General features: G+C 39.8%; 1 protein-coding gene and 1 pseudogene across 1 annotated transcript in view; both read left to right on the top strand.

Annotated features, from left to right (window-relative positions):
- Nucleotides 1-25,480, top strand: part of Atf3 (activating transcription factor 3) — a 49,396-nt gene that overhangs the window by 9,206 nt on the left and 14,710 nt on the right. The window lies entirely within an intron of this gene.
- Nucleotides 734-886, top strand: LOC141414164 (U1 spliceosomal RNA; annotated as a pseudogene).

The following is a 25,480-nucleotide window of genomic DNA, read 5'->3' as shown; positions in this document are numbered from 1 at the left end:
CTCTTCTCCCACAAGCATCACTAGTGGGGGCAGACCCACCATTTCCCACCACTGCTTAGCAAATATTTTCCTGCTGTGTACTGGGTATTTCTGGGTTTTTGTTCTATTCTGTTTATCGATGTGTGTGTCTCCTGTGCCATTAGCACCGAGCTTTTTAATAAGTCTAAACATGTAATGGGATAAATCCTGTCACCTCTTCCTTTTTCTTCACAATTATCTTGGCTTTTCTTGGTCCATTCATATGAATTTTAGAATTAGCTTGCTACAATTTCTCTGTCATACACACAGACACATAGCCACACACATTTGGGGACTTCTAAAACTAAAATTGCATCAAAGTTATAGGTAAATACGAAGATAATTGGTAGTTTTAGATAATTGACTAATAAATGAACATGCTATTATTTAGTTTTCTCTTACATTATTAAATAATACATTCATGGTTTTCTTCATAGGCTTTGCATATGTTAACAAATTTATTCCTAGGTATCACATAATTTTGCTGTAACTGAGTAGGATTCTTTTTTCTATTGTTTTTTTATTCTGACTGTTATGAATGCTATTGATTTTTGTATCTAGTATCCTTGCTGAATGCTTTAGTTCTGTTAATTTTCTTGAGTTCTTTATGTAGAAAATCACACTCTCTGCAAACAATAATAGTTTTCCTCCTTTTTCCAATCTCTCCTGTCTCTCTCCATTCTTTATATTGCATCATTTAAAACTCTCAGTATATATACTTACCTGGCAGGGGAGACACCATGATCACGAAGGTGGTTTTCCCAGGGCGAGGCTTTCCGGATGTGCTGACCCTTGTGATTTCCCCAAATGTGGGAAACTCGACTGCATAATTTGTGATAGTGGGGGACTGCATTCGCGCTGTCCCCTGGAAAAAAAAAACTCTCAGTATAATGTTGAATATGTGCCTTTAAGTGGTATTCTTAGGTTATTCCTGATTTTAATGGAAATGTCTAAAATATCACATTATCACCAGTTAGAATATTGCCCACTTTTTCAGTTTTACATGTGACCTTTATTTTTTTTTAATTTTCACATTAACACATTATCACCAGTTAGAATATTGCCCACTTTTTCAGTTTTACATGTGACCTTTATTTTTTTTTAATTTTTTTTTCAAGATTACTTTTTTTTTTATTCATATGTGCATACAATGTTTGGGTCTACATGTGAACTTTATAAGGTAAAGAAAGTTGCTTTCTATACCTATTTTGCTAAGTTTTTTTAAAAACCATTAATGAATGCTGCATTCTGTCAAGTGTCTTTTCTGCATTTTTTAATATGATACTAAAAAGATAAAAGACTTTCCTTTTTTATCTGATAATTTAAATAGATTTAAAATTCTTGAATTATACTTTTATTCTTTTTTTGAGAATTGGAATCGTTTATAAATATACATACTGCAAACATTTTAACATATATAAATGACCAAATAAATAAACACAGCTGTCCCTGGGTATCCATGGGGGATTGGCTCAAGTTCTTAAATGAAATGGCCTCGTGTTTGCATATCATCTGTGCACATCCTCCAGTGAATGTGTGGGAGTTTATGTACATATAATACTTTCACTCTTGAGATTAAACCTACTTGGTCCTATTTTCTTTAAGATTTTGCATCTACATGAGAAGTGAAATTAAGTTATAATTTTCTTTACTCTACTGTCCTTTTCTAGCTTTAGAACCTCAAAAATAAATTGGGTAAGTCTGGTGGAGTGGCTCAAGTGGTAGAGCACCTGCCTAGCAAGCTTAAGGCTGTGAGTTCAAACCGCAGTACTAAAAACAACAACAACAACAAAAATCCAATCTTCTTCTTCCCCCCCCCCCCCCCCCGTTCTCTGGAACAGTTTTTTATTTTAAAGCAGGATTTACCTATATTTTGAAGATATGGTAGGGCAAGTTAGGACTACAATCCTTGGAGGTAGAACTTTTGATTAGCAATTTAATTTCTTCAGTGGTGAAGGCTTTATTCTGATTTCATCTAAATAAATTACCAATTATTAATTTTTTCCTTTAAAGTTTTCTTCTAAATTTCCATATTTATTTGGATAGAGTTATTAATAAATTTCATTCATATGCTTTAAATTTTTCACTTTACTTCTATCCCTTTTTATCCTTTTTATTTGTGTTTTTATTTTGTCTTCTTTTGTGTGTTTTTCTTTTTTTTTTCCCTTGGTTAGTTGTACTCAGTGTTTATTTTTATAAACTGGTTTGAAAAACCAACCTTTTGTTTTATTCATCCTTCCTTTTCCTCATATATTTATATCTTCTTTCTTTTAGATTTCTGTTGTTCTTTATCTAGCTTCTTAAGCTGAACACTTTACTTACTTACTGTTGTAATTTTGTTTGGTTTTTCATTTTGTTTTTACTGGATATATTTTTTTAAGGTAGAACTTTCACTGTCCTCTTCATAACAAGGGCTCCAGCACTTCTGAGTTACATGTTGAGCCCTTTTCTATATCTTATTTTTGTTCCAGAGTTGTAGCTTTGCCCTTTTTAACTATTATAAAAAAAGGTTAATTTTAAAAAGCAGTCAGTAGTTAGTTATGTTTATCAAAATATAATATCCTTTCGTAATTCTGTAAGTGATAGTCTGTGGTTGGCAAACTCTCTTGATCTTTGGATGTCTGAAATGTTTTTGAGAGATTATAGAATTTTAGATGGACAATTATTTTTCCTCTGTGCTTTCAACATATTTCCCTTATTATCTTCTAGAATCTACTGTCATTTATGAGAAGGCTGTGGTCAGACTAATTTCCATTCCTTTGTAGGTAAATCACCTTTTATCTGTTAATGTTTTAAAATCTCTTCATCTTTAGCACACTGCAATTTTGCTACAGTGTGCCTAGGTATGAATTTATTCTTATTTTCATACATGGCATTCAAATATAGATTTGAAGTCTTCATTCTGGAAAATTCTCAGCAACCATCTTTTTAAATATTGTTTCATTGCCATTCCTCCTTTCTCTTCTTTCAGAATTCCTACTACAAGGTGGTTGGTGTGTATTAATTGATCTTCTGTGTCTTTTCATACTTTTTTTCTTCCTTGCCTATTCCTTGGGTATGTCTCTCACCACTATTTTCCACTTTATTTACCCAGGCCAGAAATTTTCTCTTCTCTTTTCCTCTTTCTTCTCCTTTCGTTTTCTATGCTGGGGATTGAACCCAAAGCCTCATACTTGCTAAGCACATTCTCTACTACTCTGCTACACCCCCAACTAAAATAGTTTTAATTTCATTGTATTATTCATTTCTGAGATCCTTCGTTGGCCTTTTTTCAAACTACCTGGCATTATTTAAACCTATTTTGTTTTATAATTTCTTACTTTCCCTTACCAATCTCTTTTGCTACCTCAAATGTACTTATTCTAAACTCTTTGTTAGGCTGGTCTATAAAAATAAGTTCCAATCTGGAATAAAACCCTGTCCTAATTTTTTTACTTTGTCACCTGTCTTTCTGAGCACTCAATTTGTTTGTGTATTTTGGAATTTGGGGTTGCAGGCTCATTTCAGATGGTAATCCTGTTTGTTTTGATTTTCTTCCTCTCTCTTCTTCACTTTGCTCTCACCCCTCCCTCTTCTCCCATATTGCAGTAGTTCCTACCCATCCCTCCAGCTTCCCAGTCCATAACCACACTTTGTGATATCATTTTAGGATCTCTGCTACACAGTAATATAGCTGACTTTTTCCCACTCACCAGGCTGCATTTGTGTCTTTCTGTACCCAGAGGCTTACACCTTCTAGAAGTTAGAGGCCCCAGGTAACTCTCTGGAGAAGTTTTCTCAGCCTGTCTTCCCAAGCTTGAGTAACTCAATTTCATTTTCCTCCCCTGCCATAAATCCTGTGCTTCACAAGGAGAGGAACTGTATCTATATTGATCACCATAGTATTCCCAGTGCATGAAGTAGTATCAACAGATACAGTAAGCTGAATGAATGATTGCTAACATATCAAAAACTGAAGAAGTGCACTTCTGGAGCTTTGTTTATGTCTCATTCCTTGGAAAGTGGTTAGCCTTGTACATAGCCTAACTTATATTTATAGAGAGGAAGAAGCATTGGCCTAAGAGTTAGAAAACCTCATTTTCAAGTATTGGCTATCTCTTGCTTAGCTGGGTCACCTAATCATTGTAAACCCCGCACTCCTCTTCTACAAAATGTACATTCCATGGTGGGATGGCATCAACTAATCCATCAGCCTGTTCATGAGTGAGAATAACAGAGCAGATCTCCAGGCAAGACACAGTGGTATGAATGATAAATGATAAATAAATTTCATTATTTCAGGCACTGAGACTTTTTTCCTCAATACTAGGGTTTGAACTTAGGGCCTTGAGCTTGCTAGGCAGGTGCTCTACCACTTGAGCCACACCCCATCCCTTTTTTTTTGCTTTAGTTATGTTTTCAAGTAGTGTCTCATAGTTTTACCTGGGGCTGGTCTTGGACTGTGATCCACTATCTGTGGCCTCCCATGTAGCCGGAATCAAAGGTATGCACCACCATGCCTGCTTGTTGGTTGAGATGAGGTGTGGCTAACTTTGTGGCCTGGCTGGCCTTGAACCATGATCCTCTCAATCTCCCTAGAAGCTGGGGTTACAAGTACTAGCTACCACACCTACACAGGCACTGAGATTTTTAGAGTTGATATTATACCACAACCTAGGTGTGCTGATCACCTTTCTATCACAAAAGCAAATACCTGAGATAATCACCTTAGAAGGAGAAAAGGTTTATTTTGACTCAGGGTTCTGGAGGTTTCTGTCCACGTTCAGTTGGCTCTGATGATTTGGTCTATGATGAGGCAGCAGCATGTGACAGTGGTGGCTCAAGGTAGAGCAAAGCCACTCACCTGATGTCTGGGGAATGAAAGATAAGAGATCCTCCTTAAAGGGCATGTCCCCAGTGACCCCAAAACCTCCTCATAGGTCCTATCTCCTAAATGATCTGCCACCTCCCGTTAACACTATGCTGGGACCAAACATTTACAATATGGACCTTTGGAGGACATTCCAGATCCAAACTGTAGCACTAGGCTGTCCCGACAGATACATTTACTTCCTTCCCGGTACCCTTTCTCTCCAGTAGATTGTAATCTCTGATGGGAGAGAAACGATTTTTTCCCACTACTTCTCAATTTCCAGTTTAGCATATAACATATGATAACCAGGTTTCCCTGAATTTTCACTGCTAAGGACAAACATTAATAGCTGTTTTTGTCCCACATTTGCACTATTCCAATTTTTTGCAAGAAATATGACATTATCTAGAATTATCAAAACTCTAATAACACATTTAAAAGTGCCATAATGCTCTTTATGGAGCAGATGGGAAAACAAAACTTTTCATTTGAATGTAATTCAAATTTTCCATGAAGACATACAACATTGTTACATGCCTTGATAAGAAAGCACTGCCATCCGGGGTACTGGGCCCTGCAGCATGGGGTCTGTTGGCCCCTATAGGAAATGCCCCCTAACTATGATGCTCTTCTCAGCTGCATGTCTCAGTGAGGCTTCTGCTGTAACCCACACTCCTTTCTGCCTTAGTGTGTGTGACTTTAGTGGAGTCCCCTTTCACTTTCCTAGTGTGCTGCCCACTGCTCCCTTGAGATAGAAAATCCTCACACCAAGAACTCACATTCATGGCTAGAAAACTCAGTTTTGAATTTGGCTTTTCTCAAATTCAGAAAAATTCAGCAGTGCCCTGAGTAACTGCATGAGCCCCATGGCGTCTCTTACAGCTGTCATGAGTTTTGTTTGGATGTTGTCATCATTATTATTGTTTTTGCGAGTGGAAGCATAATATATTGAATTTTAAAGTGCAAAAAGTATGATCCCTTAGACATAAAAATTATACTTTAGAGTGTAATTATTAATGCTTACAAGAGAAACAACATAGATGAATATGATCTATACTATAAAAATATAAACCATACAAACTAAAGGCATAAAATTATTGCTCAGAGGCACACTTTGTATATACGCATGAAAATCTTACACACACACAATAGAAGCTTGGCAGAGATTTGATACTTAAAGTTGCCAGACACATGACTTCTAAGTAAACAATATAATTTCATATTCTTAAGGAAATATAGTTATATTATTTCCTAGAACATAGACATAAGAACTCAGCTAAAAGAATGTTAGAGTCCACTGTCAATGAATGTAATAGAGCAACATATAAAAATTTCTAAGTGAAATAGGGCTTCCAAAATTATGAGTGATAATTATAAACAATATCTCTTAAGCCAATGAAATACCTCCCTTCCTTTTATACGGCTACCAGATCTAGCAAACAAAAAATATAAAATGTCCAAGTAAGTGTGAATAAAATAATTTGTTTCATGTGATAAAAACAAAGGATTTTACTACAAGTGTATCCCAAATACTGCATGGAATATACTTGTACTAAAAAATTATTTGTTGTTGATTAGAAATTCACATTTACCTGGATATCCTCTACTTTGTCTGGCAACTGTTACCATCTACTAGATCTACTAGGTTAACTTTCTTTTTACATTATCCTTTAAAAGAAATCTGGTCAGCCTGTATCCCAAACCCCATAAATTCTGTATTAGTGAGCTTATGTTTTCACTTAAACACTGAGGTTAAGGAGAACTAGGGGGCTGAGGATGTAGCTCAGTAGTTGAGTACTTGTCTAACATATGCAAGGCCCTGGGTTCAACCCTTAGCACCACAAAAAATAAATAAATAAATAAAAATAAAAATGAAAAAGAGAGGTTCACCAAGTAATGGCTCTCACAGTCACGGCGCCCACACACAGCAGGGCAGTCTGTAGAACTTCTCTGAGAGGAGGGTCAGGTGTGTTCTCCCCCCAAAGTCCTGTTTTAATCATAGTAATTAACTTTAGTGTTGGAAAAAGCCACACTGGTCATGAGGCTCATCTTCTGCCATGTCACAAGGGAATGCACGAAACTGAATTCCTGAAAGAAGGCTTAGGAGAAAAGATTGATTCCTTGAGCCACGGACTCCAGATGTTGCCTTCTGAAAGATGCCCATATATGTTTTGACAGCATCAAAATCCCTGCTGTCTCTCCTTGCATGGAGGTTGAGCAGTAGTCTTTAATGTGAGACTGAGTGATATCAGGCAAGTATTTAGACAATGCCACGAAACCTGAACTTGAGAAGGGAATGAAAGAAGGAAGGAAGGAAGAAAGACTGTATCAGTATGGGTTTGCCATCTTGGAAGATATTCCTGCCCAGAACCACCCTTAGAGAATATACCACAGAACTGAATTTGGTGAGCGTTTAAAATTACCACAAAGTCCTCTGCAAGCCGGAACGAACTGATGTACTGAAAGGTAAGCACGTGAAGTGCTAAGCCAGAAACATAAAAAATAGCTACTAGTTAATCAGCATGATGCCTTCACAAGTGCCTTTTTGTTCATGTCAGTGCTGCAGCCTTAGGAATTCCGGAGTTCGCTGATGATGAGATCCGATTCCCAATTTCACTCAAGTCATTGCAGCACTGAGGAAAATGCAATGAGCAACTTCTCATGGTGACCTTGGACTGGATCCTCTGCAAGGCAGAACGCTCTGGGTGCAGCAAAACGTCCTGGGGGAGGGGAGTTCTGGCTCTGACAAATGAACATTTTCACCAATTCTGACACAAGTTTTGCTTTTTGCTCTTAAAGCAGTATGAATGAGTTAGGAGAGAGAAGGGGATAATGTTTTGAAAAAGAGGTAAGCATTTGGAAGTTAGAAACAATGGAAGGTAAAAATTGAGAAAAGTAACGATTTAAAAAGATTGCGCTTGACAGGATCTTATAAAAATATGCTCCCTTTACACAAAGTTGGTGTTCACTAATTGTTTAGAGATGAACAAATTAATAAATTAAAAATAGATGTACCCAGGAGCTTTATTTAAGTTAAGTAGACTTTTGAAAACTGACATGTGAATTAAAATATTCTTTTATTATTAAGTGTTTCTATGGAAAAATATATTTTGCACTCCAAACAACTAACTTGCAAGTGGAATTTTGCAGAAGTTGGGGTTGCTACCATGGTGGCAGGTTGCATGACGCAAACTACTGTCTCTGGCCTGGACCTCTTGTGACCAACCCACGTGTTTAGAAGCCCACAGACGAGATTAGGGAAATAGCCACTGGCCAAGGGACAAAGTATTGCTAACAGGGAAATACCACAAGAGGTAAACTCGCAACACAGGACAGGAAATGGTAAAGAAAATCCAGCCTTTCCTTTTTAAAGTCACTTGCAACCTTAAGCATTAGTCATTCATTTACTCATGTATACATACCTGTCTATCTCCTCTCTTTCTCCCAAGTCCCTTGAAAATAATACTGAAGAGATTTTAAAATGTGCTAAGAGTGAAAAGACAAGAGGACAGCAAACAGATGGCAACAGAATTGTAGAAGGTGGAAAGCGTTGGGTGAGACAGTCAATTTACAAAGCAGAAGGAGTTCAAGCAAGGGGCTTGCTGAGGGGATACAACCCCTCTGCCGACCCTGCAGGGCTCAGTTTATAGGGCACCAGTTACTGCAGGAGGTGAGGGGAAGGGGGAGGCTGAAACCTGGGAGACTGTAAGTCTGAATCAAAAGGGGTGAATGCTTCAGTAGCTTCTTCTACCTGCTAGGAGGCTACCCCTCCTACCTGGAGGAGCTTGCTTTCAAGAGAAAAGAAACCAAGATACTTAGGGCATGAAGATTCTAGGCAGGATGTGAACTTGGTTGAAAGCAAGGGGATGAAGTAAAATTGTACATTCTGAGCCCTTCTCATCCTGCTTACCAACAGCACTTAAACAGGCACATTACCACCAGCCTTTAACAGGGGAAAGTTAAAAATTGGTCAGCCCAAGAGCAAAGATTTAGGATTGCTAATATTGGGGTCTACCAGTGAAGAGTCACATCTGTATGAGTTGGCAAATGTTTCTACGATGAAATGCCCAAAGCAACTAAGTTTATAAAGGTAAAAATCTCAGTTAGCTCACAGTTTTGGAGATTCAAAGTCCAAGATAGGGTGGGGATAGGAGATATTGACATGACCTCTGCTGAGGGCAGTTGATAGCACATTATGGCGGGAGCACATGTCGGAGGAAGCAACCACATCTTTAATCAGCAGAGAGAAAGTGAGACTGGGGTCCCACAATCCCTTTCAAGTGACACTCTCCAGTGACCTAAGGACCTCCCACTAGGCCCCGTTTTAAAGGTCCTCTGCACCTTCCAATACTGCCATCTTGGGGATCAAGCATTTACACATGGACCTTTGGGGGACCATTACTATCCACACCATAGTGGTATCTCATCACCTTAAGGTGACTCTTCCCCACACCAAGAGCCTGGATCCTCTGGGGGTACCTCGCTCAGAGCCAGTGGTTATGAGCCTCGCTTCACTTATATCAGACCTGTGCAAGTTACTGAAGAATTAGACTGAGAATTCATGTGCAAGTGTCAAAAGTTTAAGACTATTCTTAGAAACACAAATGTACTGATTAATGAAAGAATTTTGAACCAACCATGACCATAAACAACTTGAGACTCAGAAAACTTGACATTTTGTAATCCTGTTAACATTTCAGCTTTTAATCCAAGTAAGTACTTAAAACATTAGCATATCTTGACTCTACAATTTTGGGGACTGTATTCCAAGAGAATGATAATAATTTATTCTTTTAAAAGGCTTTTTAGACTGAAAGGAATCATCAGAGCTTTCCAGCGAATACTGTATAAAGCCTATTTCATAAGTCACCAAGTTAGATCCTTTCTATGATTCCTTCACTGATCAATTTATTATAAACATGTGAGTAAGATGAGAACTATACTAACTCTTTTATTTTTTTGTATTTTATTTATTTATTTTTCTTTTAGTGGCACCAGTGTTTGAACCCTGGGTCTCATGTTTACTGGGCAGGTGGTCTACCACTTAAGTCATTCCACCAGTACCCCAACATTTACTCTTTTAAAATTTAATTTTAATTTAAAAAAATCAAAGAATAGGCTGGACTTGGTGCTTTACACCTATAATTCCAGCACTTAGGAGACTGAAGCAAGAAGATCATGAGTTCTAGACTAGCCTGGGCTAGCAGGAGTTGAGACCCCTGGAGCTACATAGTGAGACCCTTCCTGAAAAAAAAAAATCCAAACAATACTACAAAGCTCATAATGAAAAGCAACAGTCTCCCAGCTCATGCAGCACTACCTGATTCCTAACACCTGAAGGCAATGATTCTTTTAGCTGTTCCCTCTCCATATGTACAAATAATGTGTATATACCGCTAATTTCCTGATTTTTTTTTTCCATTTTGGACTTTGTCTATTGACATCTAAATTTGGACATTTCGGATTTTGCTCTCTTCCCCTACCATACATATAACCCCTCCTTCAAATGCTCAAAATAAATACCACACTTTAGTTGCCTTCATATTTGGGCAATAACTCTCTTTTCAAATATATAAGTAATACATGTATCTGAATTTTTCTTTGAATATGCAGACTCTTTTTTTCTGATACAGGGTCTTACTATGTAAACTTACACTGGCTTTGAACATGCTACATAGCCCAGGCTAGCCCTTGGACTCGTGATCCTTCTGCCTCCACCTCCGTATTTATATTATAAAGAAGGAAATTACTGTCCCAATATGAAGCTAACTAAAGGTAGCATTTGCAGCCATGTCATGAAGGAGAGTCCATATGAGTGCTTTTGGTAGATACATAGGAGGTAACCTGGGCCAGGTAGAGAAGAAAGTGTGATAGCACCCTGGGCATCATAGTAGTTCAAGTTTATATAGCCATAATAATGTAACTCCTCCTTACCACCTTTCCACTCTTAATCTCACAAAGCAAGGGAGATTTAACCATGTGACAGAACTAGTTATAAATGTCACTCTGGATGCAAAATTAAGGATAATAACAGATAATGGGTTAGGGGCAAGATAGAAAGAACGGAACTGTACTAATATCCTAAACTAAGATAGTGGGAAGTCAAAATGTACTTTGTAGACAGAAAAAAAAAACCAGAATTTAAGTATACCATCTAATATACAGAAGGAACCAATAGAAGAACTAAATTATAAATCGAAAGTTGGGAGGAGGGCGATAGGAAGCTAAATCCTCCTACTTTATACAGATGAATCCATAGTGTTTTAAATGAACCAAGAAATTGTTTTAAAAACCCACATGAGCTTATTATGTAGTTAGGAAGATCACTACATACCTTCTAGAAGAGGAAGTTGAAGGTAGTGACCTCTGGATTGTGGCACGAGTGTGTGGTAGGCATTGCTAATTTTCGATATAAACACTTCCTTGCTGTTTGACTTTTTTTACGTTTTGCATCTATTATTTCAATTTTTAACCTGTAATGGAGGAATGCATTTCAAAGCACATGTGTTTGATAGTTGACTTCAGTGCAAACACAGGAGCCATGGTCTTACATGCTCACTTTGCAATGGCAATTTGGATTATGCCTTCAGAAACTGCACAGTTCACAGGCACTCCTTTGAGTGGTAATATAAGCTTAATGGGTCTCTTGGTGAAAGACTTATGAAGTTAGCATTGGCTCTGGGCAACACTGGAGGAGCAGGATAATGTATTTTCATTGCTCTTACTGTTGGCTATAAGGTAAATATGCTGACCACTTAGATAATGAGGAGAAACTGTGCAGAACTGAGAAATGTCCCTTTATGATAGAACTGGCGACTTGTACCAAGCCCTACTTTCAGTCTGGAATCTTCTGTTATTACCTAAGCAGGTCTCTCTTACCTTTTCTGGTCTTATCCACTTCTGCAAAGCTTGGTTTGAAGCAGGATTAGTAATTCAGGATGTAACACATAATTTTGGACCCCATACCTGATATCCCAGGTTTTGTGATGGATTAAAACATTTCCCTTCAGCATCGCTACTTCTGGTCAAACTTCTTACAGTGAGAGGAAAAGGGGCAGTGTCCATCTTCACAAAGAATATGGCCCTTAATAAACTCTCAATTTGCTGAAAGAATGAATTCATAGTAAGACATGCAAGGCCATCTGTAATCTGACCCCAACTAACATTCCCAGTTTCATCTTCCATGTGTGTCCTGTACCAGGGACATGGGGCTAACTCTCCCTTTCTGGAAGGAAACAATTCTCCTTCTGCTTCCATGTCTTTGTATATTCTGGTTCTTCTACCTGAGATACTTTCCCTTATTTTCTTAAAGGTTGTCTTCAAGACCCACCTACTTTAAAGAGATGTCATGCCTTGCAATCTCCCAAGCTCCTTACACAAGGGGGATCCCGGCCGTGGGATTTAGCAGCTTATAATTACCTATTGCTCACTACAGGTGTCTTAACTATACTAAAAGATTGCTACCACACCCCTATTGCAAGTGGAAAAAAAATCTACAGGGGATAGTTTGACTTATGCCTGTGGGGGGACTGGGTGAGAATATAAAAGCAAATCAGTCATCTCAGGTCCTGTCAGATAAAGACTAATTTTAAAACTGTTTGCTGGTGACATGGTTCAAGTGGTAGAATGCCTGCCTAATAAGCTCCAGGCCCTGAGTTCAAACCCCAGCCACATACACAAATATACAGCTGTGGTGGGTATGGTATATATAACATAAAATTTACCATTTTAACCATAATTAAGTGTACAATTCATTTGTATGAAATACCTTCACATTGTCATACAGCTATCACCACCATCCATCTCCAAAACATCTGTATCAACCTAAGCTAAAACTCTGTGCCATTGTACAAGAACTCCCTATTTTCCCTTCAACTTGACCCCTGGTCACCATTATTCTACCTTCTGTCTCTGAATTAGACTACTCTAGATACTCCAATTAAGTGGAATCTTACTGTTTGTCCTTTTGTGTCTCAGTTGTTTCATATGTCATATTTTCAGGGATCATCCATGTTGTCAGAATTTTATTCCTTTTTTTTCTTTTTTGTGATACTGGGAAATGAATGCAGGGTTTTGTGCTTGCTAGACATACTTGAGCCATGCTCCCAGCCCCAAGTTTTACAGCTTTTTGAAGATTAATAAGGAATTTAAAAATAATAATCACATCAAATGGAAACAAAGACTAACCACAACATACCTAACACAATTAACAGTAATTTCCTTGTATCATATAATTAGTAGTCTATGTTATTGTTCCAAAACTGTCTCTTTTAATGTCAATTTATAGTTAGTTTGATAGAATCAGGATCCAAACAAGGTCCTCACAAACTAGTATGTCTCTTAAATCTCTCTTAATTTATGATAATTCCTCCACCATTTTTTTTAATGCTATTTATTTGTTGAAGAAATAAGGTGATTTGTCTTGTGGGACTTTCCCCAGTCTGCATTTGACTGGTTGCATGCTCATAGTGCTATTTAACTGTTTCCTTTTTTTTCTAAGTTTCTGAAAACCAATAGTCAAATCTAGAGGCTTGATTAGACTTAGGTTTGATTCCCATGGTAGGCGGTGTGCTTCCTGTTACATCAGAAAGAGGCCTGTGGTGTCTTGGTGGTTCTACTTTTAGGGATATTAAGATGGATTGATGGGTTCAAGTGCAGCCAGCCCAATCCGTTGATTGATAATGTGGCATTTAGCACACATTAAACCTTTGTGAGTTTAAGTACACCTGTGCGTCCATACCTATTGCATATATGTTTATGTCAGTTACCATTCTCAGTTGTCTTCTGCAGATCCTCAAAATTCTTTGAAGTTCCTGCTTAATTTAGATGTTGAATAGCCACACCCAGAATTATTTTTTTTTCTCAGTACTGAGTTTGAATTTAGGGCCTTGCACTTGCTAGGCAGGTGCTGTTCTTAAGCCACACACCCAGATCTGTTTATTTTACTTTGTTTTCAGATAGGGTCTTTTGCTTTCGCCCTGGCTGGACTCAAGTTATTGCCCCACCCCCAACTCTGCCTCTTAAGTAGCTGGGATTACAAGCAGGCACTGACACTCCCAGCCACACTGAGAATTCTCCCTCAAGACAGCTCCCTATTTTCAGTTATCTTTTAAGTTCCCTACGAATGGTACCCACACAGACCAACCTGAGAGGAATCCTCACCTAACTGCCTTGGTAGCCTGTTCCAATGTCTGTGTTCTCACACAGACTCAGGCTCTTCCTCTGCCTAGGCCAGCCATCTATCTGAGTTTTTAATCACACTCCCCCTAGTTTAAGTCTCAGTGGGACCAACATGCACAGGCCATAGACACCGCAAATGAGGCCAGGGAAATGGTGCATGAGGCTAGGCTGAGACACATCCCCAGGAGCCTCATGGACTGAAGGCAATATTGGTGAGGACTAAAATGTATTTTATTATAACTTCCCAACTAGGATTATTGTTCTTTCAAAATCAAATACAGATAACTTATTTTCTTAAAGTAGTCAGAGAATACAAACTAAAACAATAAAACAAAACAACAACAAAAAACTTGACCATTTTTCCAAGTGTAGAACTGGAGGTGTGTTGATTTTGTGCCCTTACAAATTAGTAGGGAGGCGGTATGGCTCAAGCAGTAGAGAGCCTGCTTTGCAAGCTTGAAGCTCTGAGTTCAAATCCCAGTCCCACCAAAAAAAAAAAAAAATCAAAACACAGCCAGATGTGATTGCCGGGCTCCAAAGGCTCACACCTGCAATTCTAGCTACTTAGGAGGCAGAGATCAGGAGGATCAGTGTTCAAAGCCAGTCCCGGGCAAATAGCTAGCAAGACCCTATCTTGAATGAAACAGGGCTGGTAGAGTGGTTTAAGTAGTAAAAGTGCCTGACTAGCAAGCACCAAACAACAACAACAACAAAAATTAGCAGATATCTACAAATAGCTATGTTTTGCCTTACTAGAGAGGAAGGATCAAGGGAGAAGACAGAGGAGGCAATAGGGCAGAAAAGTCTCAGGTGAGTGGCAGGAGAGAAGAGGAAGCCTCAGTCTATAGCTAGAAACAAAGCACAAGGAGGATGCTGGAGTCTAGCACAGCGATCCAAAAGAAATAAAACGTGAGCTACAAATGTGAGCTGCAGGATGTCCTAGTAGTTATCTTAGACTTTCACTAGCGAGTGTCAGAAAAAAACAAGGGAGGAGAGTGGATTTATTGACCCACATACCTGAGAACTATGGTAAATAACCCTATGTAGAACCCCTTATCTCTGCACTTTTTCTCAGGCTACATCACAGCTCTCCAAGTTCAAGTTCAGCAGGAAAGTGAAGGAGCCTTCTGCCCGCCCTCCCCCAGGAGTTGAGCAGCTCCACTGGGTCCCAAGCCTCCTCCTGGACCACTCACGGTGACCCCTGGGATGGTTTGCTCTGACAGGTTACCCGATGCCCAGAGATCAGGGATGTGAGGGCATGGCTTTCCCAGAAGAAAAATGAGAAACCATTACCTCAATTGGAATGAGTAGATGCTGAACAGCCAAGAAAACAGAATGTCCACTAGGAATAATGGGAACACAGGAATGGTGTGACCTGTGCAGACCTCCCCTTTGACGGTCCCACACCTCATTTAATCTTCTGCTGTCATCAATTTGAAATTCTCATTTATTTTGTCAGGGGGTCCTGCAACAGCATAGCTAATCCTGGATGTGACTTATACATTACCTACATGAGGACGTGACCTTGGGAATGGATTTTGAAAGATAAATTATGAAAAGTAGTACTTCTTCAAATGGAGAAGTTTGGGTGGTTGGAAGGAAGAGAAGGAAATTCCAGGCAGAGGGCATAGTATAGGTAAAAATTAAGGATGGAAAAGACTAATGAGAAGCAGGAGCCACTAGCGCCTCAAGTGGTTGGGGCTTAAAGTGTCTGTGGGCTGTGTCAAGAAAGAGCCAATAAGTATTTTATTGAAGGAATTATTAAGTGAATTACAACGTTAGGAAAAAAGTGTACTTTTAACCTGGATTATTCCAACAACCATCATAAGGTAACTGTTCAATTTCTTCTTTCAGTTTTCTGTGGCAGAATAAGAGTAACTTTTTAGGGTGTAATATTAGCAACCACTGATCCTTACCACCAGCATGTTAGCAGAGTTAGCATTCCACCTCTGTGATTTCACCATCCAAATATTTATGAATCAGAGATGTTTCTAAGAAAGTGTTTTCTGATTGTTTACTTCACCACAATAATAGTGTGCTTCAATTACACAGATGACGTTTTCAAAACCTAAATAGAGCAAGCCTCAATTGTGTGGGAGTTCATTGCTTTGGTGATAAAAGAGAAACACGGATGGTGACTCAGGTGGAACATTTGTTTCATTTTCATTTTGTGTTTCCTTAGGTTCTACATGTCAGGACATGTAGTAGAGCCAGTGCAGAAGTGTGCTGTGGGGAATGTGAAAGTTACAGCTAAGGCTTTGTATGTCAGAAAGAAACCACAAGGTCCTCACTCACCTGACCTTTCCCTTTTCAAGGTCAACATAAAAAGGAGAGGAAAAGGTGGTGGCTTCCCTCTGACACAAAGACTATGACTTAGTAACAGTCAATATTTTGTCCCCAAATTCTTTAAAAGAATGCTGGTTCTTCTGAATTGAGACTCTCTGAATTTCTACTGCAGCCTTACTTCATCTTAAATTAAACATAAAAGGGGAATCAATGTGAGGGTAGATGCTAAGTGCCAGGTGTGGGTCTGTCTAGTTTATTCTTGTAGTCCCAGCACCATGAACAATGCCTGGCATGAAGCAGGCACTTAATAAACATTGGGTGAATATGTGGATGAATTTGTTTGTCCCAGCAATTGTATATAGCTATGGCAACTTTTCAGATCAGGAAACACACTAAGTGCTGGAAATTGAGGGAAAAAGATGGTATGTCTAGCCAGGCATGTCCAACACAGACAGAGATAACATGGGGCCTCTCAGTGAGTAACTTTTATGTGAGCAGGTGTGTCTTTGTGGAACCCTTGGTCAACAGAAATGACGAGAGACAAAGGCTTCTTAAAACCATAACATCATCATCACGATCATCACTGAATGTACACATGAGCTTAAAATTATAGAATTGAAACACTATAAGGAATTTCAGAGTTTATAATGACAGAAATTCCCATTTACTAATAATTTGTTATATTCCAGGTACTGAGTTCTCTTTCTCTTTCTCTCGCCCCCCAACACACCAACACACACACGGAGGTACCCAAGGTTATTCAGTTAGTGCAGAACCAGGATTTGAGCTTCTGTCATGTTACTTCCAGTTACCAGTGTTCTCAGTACACTTTGGATTTCTTTCTGTGTTGACGGTGTCAGTCACTGCTAGGTTCAGCGGGACAAAAACCAAGTTTATTGAGGACTAGTCATTGTACTTCGCACCTTCGAAATGATTTTATTCTTTTCTGCATGCCATCTCAACGATTTTATTCTTTCCTGTATGCCATCTCAGTCCTTGGCACATGGCAGGCATTCAATAAACACTTGACATTTCATTAAGCCAAGATGGGTTTGGGTGGAATCTCAAGCCTATATCTTTTAATGGCAAGACTGGAAAAAAGTATGCAAGTAGTACACTTTAAAAGGGTTTTTGGCTTCATTATAGCATAAAGTTAAATTTTCACTTTTTAAGAATTAACATGTCCTTGCTATAGAACAATTGGAAAATTCAGAAATGTATAAATAGAAGAGGAAAAAAATCACCCACTTATAGTTCTACCAATGAGAATTAAACACTTGTGATATTTACGGCAATTTTTCTTTACTTAAGATATTTTATTGTTTATTTATAGTTTTACTGAGTTTTAATTGTTCTGTGTTTACAATATATTTTAAACTCACACTATTGCTATCACATTCTCTAAGATGTAACCTCTTTGTAAATGTCTTTTTTCTTTCTTTCTTTTTTTTTTTTTTGCGGTACTGGGGCTTGAACTCAGGGCCTTCACCTTGAGCCACTCCACCAGCCCTATTTTTGTGAAGGGTTTTTCAAGATAGGGTCTTGTTTGGCTTCGAACTTCGATCCTCCTGATCTCTGTCTCCTGAGTTGCTAGGATTACAGATGTGAGCCACCGGCACCCAGCTGTAAACATCTTTTTAAACAGTGAAATAGCATTGAAAAAGACCCATTATGTAAATAAATATCTACTTTGTCAATTCTTATTTATGCCAAGCTGAGACCACTGGCTTCTCTTGGTTCCCTGATGATCACTCCATTGCTCATTAACCGTGTTATAAGATAGCTACTTAGGGTCAATATTATTGCCAAAAACCTCAGGGAAATCACAGATTTCAGCTGTCAACTAGTGGAATAGATTTACCTGGTTCTTGGTAATTAATAGCAAATTTCTAATAATCCAGGGGGTTACATTGAACCACAGGGTCCAGCCCTGCAACCCTTCCCGCCTCTTTTCCTTCTCTCTTAGTGTATTATTTTGTTGTTCCCAACGTGCTGGCGCCCAGAGTCCATTCCCTTCTTTGACATCCCACTGCTAAGTGCTATGTTCGTTCCTGAATGAGACCATTAATCTCTTCCCACCCCTAGTTCTGACAATCCCAAATCAGCTCACTCTCCACACCCTGTAACACCTGAGGTGGAGGTCTGTTCAACCAAGCTGGTGCACAAAGCCAGCTTGGTTGGAAGCTGTCTGAAAGTTTTTCTGAATCACCCCTCTTGTTCACCTTGCCAGTCCTGCCTCGATTCAGGCAATACTGCTTCACTCCTAAGGTCGACCAGGCACCTACTTAGGGCACTGGTAAGATGGAGGACCCCTGCTCAAAAGTGACCAAAGCTCAATATTAATAAAGGAATTATGAATTTCGCAATGAAAAGGTCTAGAGGAAAATACCCATTTTTAATTTTGGCACACAGAAGAGCATTGTTTTGTGGGTAATTTTTATTTTGAATGATGCCAGAGTCAGGATACCATTCACCTGCTCAGTTTACCTCACCTTCAATCACCTCACCTGCCCAGTGTGCAGCATCCATCGCACCCTCCTCCCAGCAATCTTCCTGAAAAATATATGCTTGTGTGCATCTGCCACTGAAAGACCCTGTGACACCCCCTTTTATCCCTGGGGACACAGTCCAAACTGATTCCTCAAACCTCCAAAGCTAGTTCTAGGCATGCACCTGCTTAGCAACTGGCTCGCCATTCTCTGAACATTCTCCATTTTCACAATTCTGTACTTTCACTCACTGAATGTAGATTTGGTGTGGGCCTGGCATGTGCCTGAAACTGTGCAAGAAGCTGGGAATGAGCACAAAGACGAGCAGAGCACAGTACTGTCTTCCTGCCACACATGGCCTCTGCATATGGCTCTCTATGTACCTGTGATGCCTTCCCTCCTCCCCTGCCTAAAAAATGTTCAGCTCAATATCCCGCTCAAGAGTCTTGTTCATCAGCCGTTGCTGACTCTTCTGGGCACAGCCTTCCTGTAGCAGTGTAGCCCACATTACATGGGGCTCTCTATCTGTTGTCAAGTCTGTCTTCCATGAGCTGTGAGCACCTAGAGAACTGGGATGCATCACTGTGTAGCTGTAGCTTCAGACAGCACATAGCAGGTGCTCATTTAAATGTTTACTAACTGAATGCTATATGCTTCATATGTTAATTTGCCACCTAAGGAATTTTCTTAGATTCTCAAGGTCAAGGAATGCTCCTATGTTGCCCTGTAACCACGAGGTGTTGAAGTATACTGCTGAGAGCAGTGTCTGGCAATAGGACAGGATTTGAAGAATTGACTGATAGGTATAAAGTCACTGGAGTGACTCACCACCCTCAGCCACTCCAGTTTCAAGTACAAGTTCATCATCAGATGATTTCAGTTCATCATATTTTGGGAAGCAGTCTAAAAAGCCCTACTCAGTTTACTCAGTCAATAACAGGGCTTATGTCTGTGGTTAAAGCAAATCAGAGAATAATGGCAAATTTGGCAAGGAGGACAGTATCACAGAAGGCACAGGGATCTGGAATTTGTCAAGCATGAATCTTCTGGGACTTCAGGAGTAAGAATTTTCTGGGAAGGTCAACTCTAGAAGCATCCACGCATCCAGCAAGTCTTTGGTAAGGCAGAGGTGTCCATTTTCAACAAAGGTGGCAAGGTTAAAGAAAAATAAATACAGATGAAGCTCTCTAAGATTTAGAGTACATATGGCTTAATGTAAGGTTTGAAGGAAGTCAGACCTGGGTTTGAATCAGTTGCCTTGAGAGTAGTTCTCTTAACCTTTCTGAGTTTTGGTTTCCTCATCTATATAAAACCAAGAAAATGCTGTCTACCTCACAGCGTTAATATAAGGATGAAATAAGATACTTGTTATTTTAAGAAGTGCTTACCACTGCGCCTGCCATGTTATATGTGCTCAGTAAATAGTAATTACTAAATATGACCTGGCCACATATTTTTTTAAAATTTGTTTTCAAATCAGTAAGTCAGCCTGAGAAATGGAACTTTCCATTGGTGTCTAGACATTTCTGGTATCTCCAGGGTCTACGTGACTAAGACATGATGTTTCCTATAAGGAAACCTTGAGGGTGATTTCTCGCTTAACTCTCAGTGCCACCTTGTAAGGTATTATCCTCATTTAACAAGAGAAGCTGAGGTTTCAGGACCAAAGTCAAAAATAGGAAGTGACAGAATGGGGTTCTGAACTCAGTTGTGAGTTCAGGTACTTTCTGTCCCCCCTGCAACTACCCTTCTGCCAGCCCCATGATATGCCTTGTCAGCCATCAGCTAAGGATGCCCAAGATACATTGTAGGGTCCTTGTCTTAGAATCATCTTTTCTTCACCCTAGTCTTGGTAAATTGAGCTCTCCCCTGGCAGAGGAAATAAAAGGAGCTCAAGAGTCTGGATTGCTGGTAAGGAAACTTTAAGTGTGAGAATTGATGATTCTGAGACCATGGGGAGTGCCTCTCTCTTTAAGCTCAATTTCCTCATCCATCAAATGAGGACACTGAAGTGCATCAGAGCACCCCAAAGTTTCCCATGACCACTTACCAAGAGCCAGTACATGTGGGTAAGCACACAGATTCCAGAGCCTGGGCTTGCTTTCTGCTCTGCTGCTTGGGAACCAGATGATTTCTGGCAGGTTACTTACCCATTTGGCTTCTCAGTTTCCTCATCTATAAAGTGGACATGTTTGCAGTCCTTATCTCCAAGGGTTTTTGAGGATTAAGGCATTAACTATGTATGTGTAAAGGGTGTAGCATAGAGCATGGAACACAGGGGTGCTACACAATAGCATTTGCTGATAATGTTTTATACCTAAAGGAAGAAGAAAAAGAACTAATCCCCTCAGGATCCCAGGAGTAAAATTTTCAGTGGTCCATCCCAAGGCCAGAATATATTTGGTATTTTCTCCTTCCTTAAAAGACTTTGAGATACTTACATTAAAATTCAACACATCCAGATGTGATTAACATTGAACAACATTTTAAGTACTTGTTATTTAGAGCAGATGTTCCAGCAAGATCACCTCTGTTCCCCTCGTGGCTCTGGTATGCAGTGTTTTACCCATGTGCATGCTTAAGCCCAGTTTGGAAAAGATGAAAGTAAATGACTTCTAGGGTCCTTTTGGCTCTGCGGCAGGGGCTTGTAGTGAAAATCAGCACCATTCAACTCTCGTAGACTGATGTGGCTGCCAACCTGGTAGACACCTATACCACTAAAGGGGCAAACAGATGCCAGAGTTGAGACCCTGCCTGAGCCACAGTAAGGGTTTTGCCCAAAGGCAGAAGCAGAAGCACTGTTGGTCTGGTCTGCCTCTTCACCACTCATCCATGTTACAGACTGGATTTTCTGTTCTAAGGTAGACACACAGAAAACACACAGAGGGCAGAGACCAAAGGACAGGTTCCATGGGGAAAGAGTGTCTGCCGGTTCCTAGTCGGATGCTAGCAAACAAGGAAGAACCACAGGTAGTCGTAGTCTTTGGGAGTTGTTCCATCTTCCACTATACCCTGCACAGCACTTGAAGATAGAAATCAAGACCCCTTCTCTAACTCTCTTTAAGCAACTTGAGCAATGCTGATATTTGATTTCTTTCTGCCATAAAAAAAGATTTAAGTTTGCACAGCACTCTAACAAAATAGTGGCAACACCCTGACTACTGAAAGTGGGGAACTGACTGAGTAGATGACACAACACCCTCAGGCTATCGCAAACTAAGATACTAAGAGTCAGGATGATGGTTACCTACAGAGGCAGAGAGGCAGATGTAGCCAAGAATCAAGAAAGGGCACACGCAGTAGATTCCAAACACAGGAGGTGCTAGCGTACTTTTTAACTTGAGTGGCAGGTTCTTATTGTGTGCTTTATTATTAAATATATATTATGTTTGTTATAATATATATTTGTTACATATATTAAATAAATAAATATATGTGTTGTATATAATCACTGGTATGTATGCTACATCTTACAATAAAATTAACATAATATTATTAAGAAGAAAAAATCATGGTAATAAACACCAAATATTATTCAAAGTAATAAGCAAAAAAACAAATTTTAAGGTTACATGCAATCTAAAAATTGTAACTATATGTTAAAATCATATGCATGAGAAAAAAGACTAAAAGGAAACATGAAAATATTAAGTGTTGCAATTGTGGGTAATTTTTCCTCTTGCCTGTTTCCCTAATTTTCATAATGGCAAAATATTATCTTAATAAAAGTTCCTTCCATAATAAAAGTTTTTTGAGACAGGATCTCTCTATGTTGCACCCCTCCCTCCTGCTCAAATTCACTATGTAGCCCAGGCTGGCCTTGAACTTGCAATCCTCCCGATCACAATCCTGAGTGCTGGAGTTACAAATCTGTACCACCATGCCTGGCTAGGAATTTTTAAAAGTACATGACTCTTTTAATTATTTTCAAATCACTTTCACATCTATATCTCATCTGATTCTTGTAGCAACGCATTAGGGGGAGGTAATGTTAAGTAATTCCACTTTGTAGCCTGGAAAAAATTGAGACAGTATGTTTATGACTTCCTCTAAGTCACTCAGTTGTTTGGAGGTCAACCTTGGGTGGGTCTCAGGTCTCTGAGTTCAGCTGACACCCTGTTTTTCAAGACTTCATCACAGATTCCTTGGTCTTCAGGGTCTGCTCTCTTTTTTGGGGGGTGGGGAGGGGAAGGAGCTCTGTGAAGTGGGAGCTGTCACTACCTACATTTGGCTCTGCAGTCCAAGGTGGGTATCTACATCCTTGATGACACACTACATACAAGATGTCTCCAAAGATGCAATTCCTGCCCTGGACACCCTGCCACTCTCTCCTCTGGCAAGGTACCAGGTCCATGTGGGTGAAAATTCTTGGAAATGTTGAGAAGGAAGGAGAGAGAGGACAGGCACTGTCTGGGAATCAAGTGTGACATTTCTCAGCTCTAGTTTTTGGAGGAGAATGGGTCTGTCCTTTTACCATTCAACACCTTGTCTTCTGACACTTCTCCCCCTGGCTCTTTTAGAAGTAGCCAGGGGCTCACAGGGTGACTTTGGCAGAGGGTCTCCATTCTGGACCCCCACCCCCAGAGGTCAGCCCAGGGTCCTTCACTTCAGAAAAGGTGAGAGCCTTATAAACGGGACATGCCTTGCTCAAGAATACCAAAGGCAGAACCACACCAGAACTCAAATTCAGTTCCCAGACCAGGATGCTTTGCTGGTCACCAACCCAGTGCTGACAGCAGCTTTGTGGTAGGGCTGCTGTGGGTGGAGGTCCTTGGTATTGTTTGGCTTCATCCACAGTTTGACATGGAGGACAGAGTAAACTCTGGGGGAAATCCAGGGGTACCCCCAGAAAGCCCTCCCCAATTCATAATTAATGATACCATCACTGAGGGCTGACTGTGTGCCCCCTCCTCACTGAATCTTAGGCACTAATATTAGTGCTATTTTTCAGTCGAGGACACTCACACCTGGGGGGTAAAATGACTTATCTAAGGGGACAAAGTTACTAAGTGCTGAATCCAGAATCAAAGCACCTTCCACACTTCCCACTGGGTGGTGCTGCCTTATTTCCAGAGAATATTCATTTTGGAAACTCTTAAATTAGCAACCCCCACATTCAAACTGACTTTGTAGAGAATGTGGGCAGAAAGTAGACTAAAGAAGAAAATCCACCCCACTTCCTTTTGGAGGGGAAGAAGTGGGTTGATCCAGGTAGACAGGGCTGCTAGTGTCCAGATGGCTGATTTTAACCTGTGCTTAAACCTGTGTTTTTAGAGCTCTGAGCAAATACAGGCTTGGAGTCTGGAGAACAGAGTAATGAGGGAGAGGAATGTGGGATGGGACTGTACACTGAACTAAGAAACTGCTAAAATCTTTAAATATCTCTTGAACTTTCTTTTCTTTTTTTGCCTTTGGCTTCCTGCAATGTTTTTGTGTTTAGATTTGGTTGCCACGAGTGGACTGTTTTTAGCTGCTAGTTCCTTCCCCTCCCCTTTTTAATTTTTTTTCCTTTCCTTTTACACATGCCACAGCATGAAGTCTCTAATTCTTATCTCACTCAGCAAAACATACCAAGACTGACCTATGTGTAGATTCCCCAGGCGGTTTTCCTCCATAAAACCTCAGCAATATTCAAGTCTCTGCTTAACCTTTTTTCATTGAGATTAACCCCTGAAATCACTTAGCTTCGTCTTCCTTCTGGGGCAAAACAGTAATTCTTTGCTTTTGTGCAGGGAAGCGTATTGGTGTGGGGAAGTTTGTGGTCCTTCGTGTGTGTGTGTGTGTGTGTGTGTGTGTGTGTGTGTGTGTGTGTGTGGTGAGAGATGCACTAACTTAACTCAGAATAGAATGAAGACACAAGGGACTCAGATATTGATACTTCTCAGTGGTACAGATCTTGGGGGCTCCTCCCTTCCATTGCTTTTTTTCTTTTTTCTTTTCTTTTCTTTTCAGTCTCTTTCCACTTCAACAGGCATCTTACAATTCTCCTGAGGGTTGTGGGAAGGAAGGCAGGCAGGAAGCACTTTTTGTTTTCCCTGGATAAGAGTTTCATTTGAGTGGGGGTGAACTTTTTTGTTCAAGATTTTATCGCTTTCAGGGTTTCAGTAGGGGAGCAAGGCAGACTTGTGTAAACAGCCCGACAGCAGACAGCATTTCTATCCAGGTGCAATTTGGGGATTGAGTACCAAGAATTACTAGAATGAAACAAGATTAGTAAAACCTGAAAACACAGTGGTAATAACAACGATCCAACAATGCGTGTCCGCTTCTCCTGCCCACACAACCCTTCTCTTACATTGTTTTATGGACGTTGATCTGGCTGCTTGTTTACTCGACACCCTAAATTGAATTTCCGCTTAAGGTCAGGACTAAACCTCCACAGGTCTGGTTTGACTGTATTAATGGAATCATAGTTTGACCTGGAAAGTGGTTAAAGATTTCTATAGGTGGTTCACAGGGGGGATGGTGGTGGAAAGCTTTACTTGTTCTCTTCCAAGTTTCACTTGATAATGGTATTATTTATTCCAGGGCAGTGTATAAGTAAATACAACAGGTAAATAGAGATCCCAAATGACTTTCATTTAAATGCACACTGGCATTCTACAGGTTGTGCAGACACGCCCAGGGCTTACCTGCCTGCACGTCTGCTGCTGGA

This window comes from Castor canadensis, chromosome 11 (assembly GCF_047511655.1).
Source record: "Castor canadensis chromosome 11, mCasCan1.hap1v2, whole genome shotgun sequence".
NCBI classification, from domain to species: domain Eukaryota; kingdom Metazoa; phylum Chordata; class Mammalia; order Rodentia; family Castoridae; genus Castor; species Castor canadensis.
Note: the sequence above shows the minus strand (reverse complement) of the source record. Positions and strands in the feature narration are given on the sequence as shown.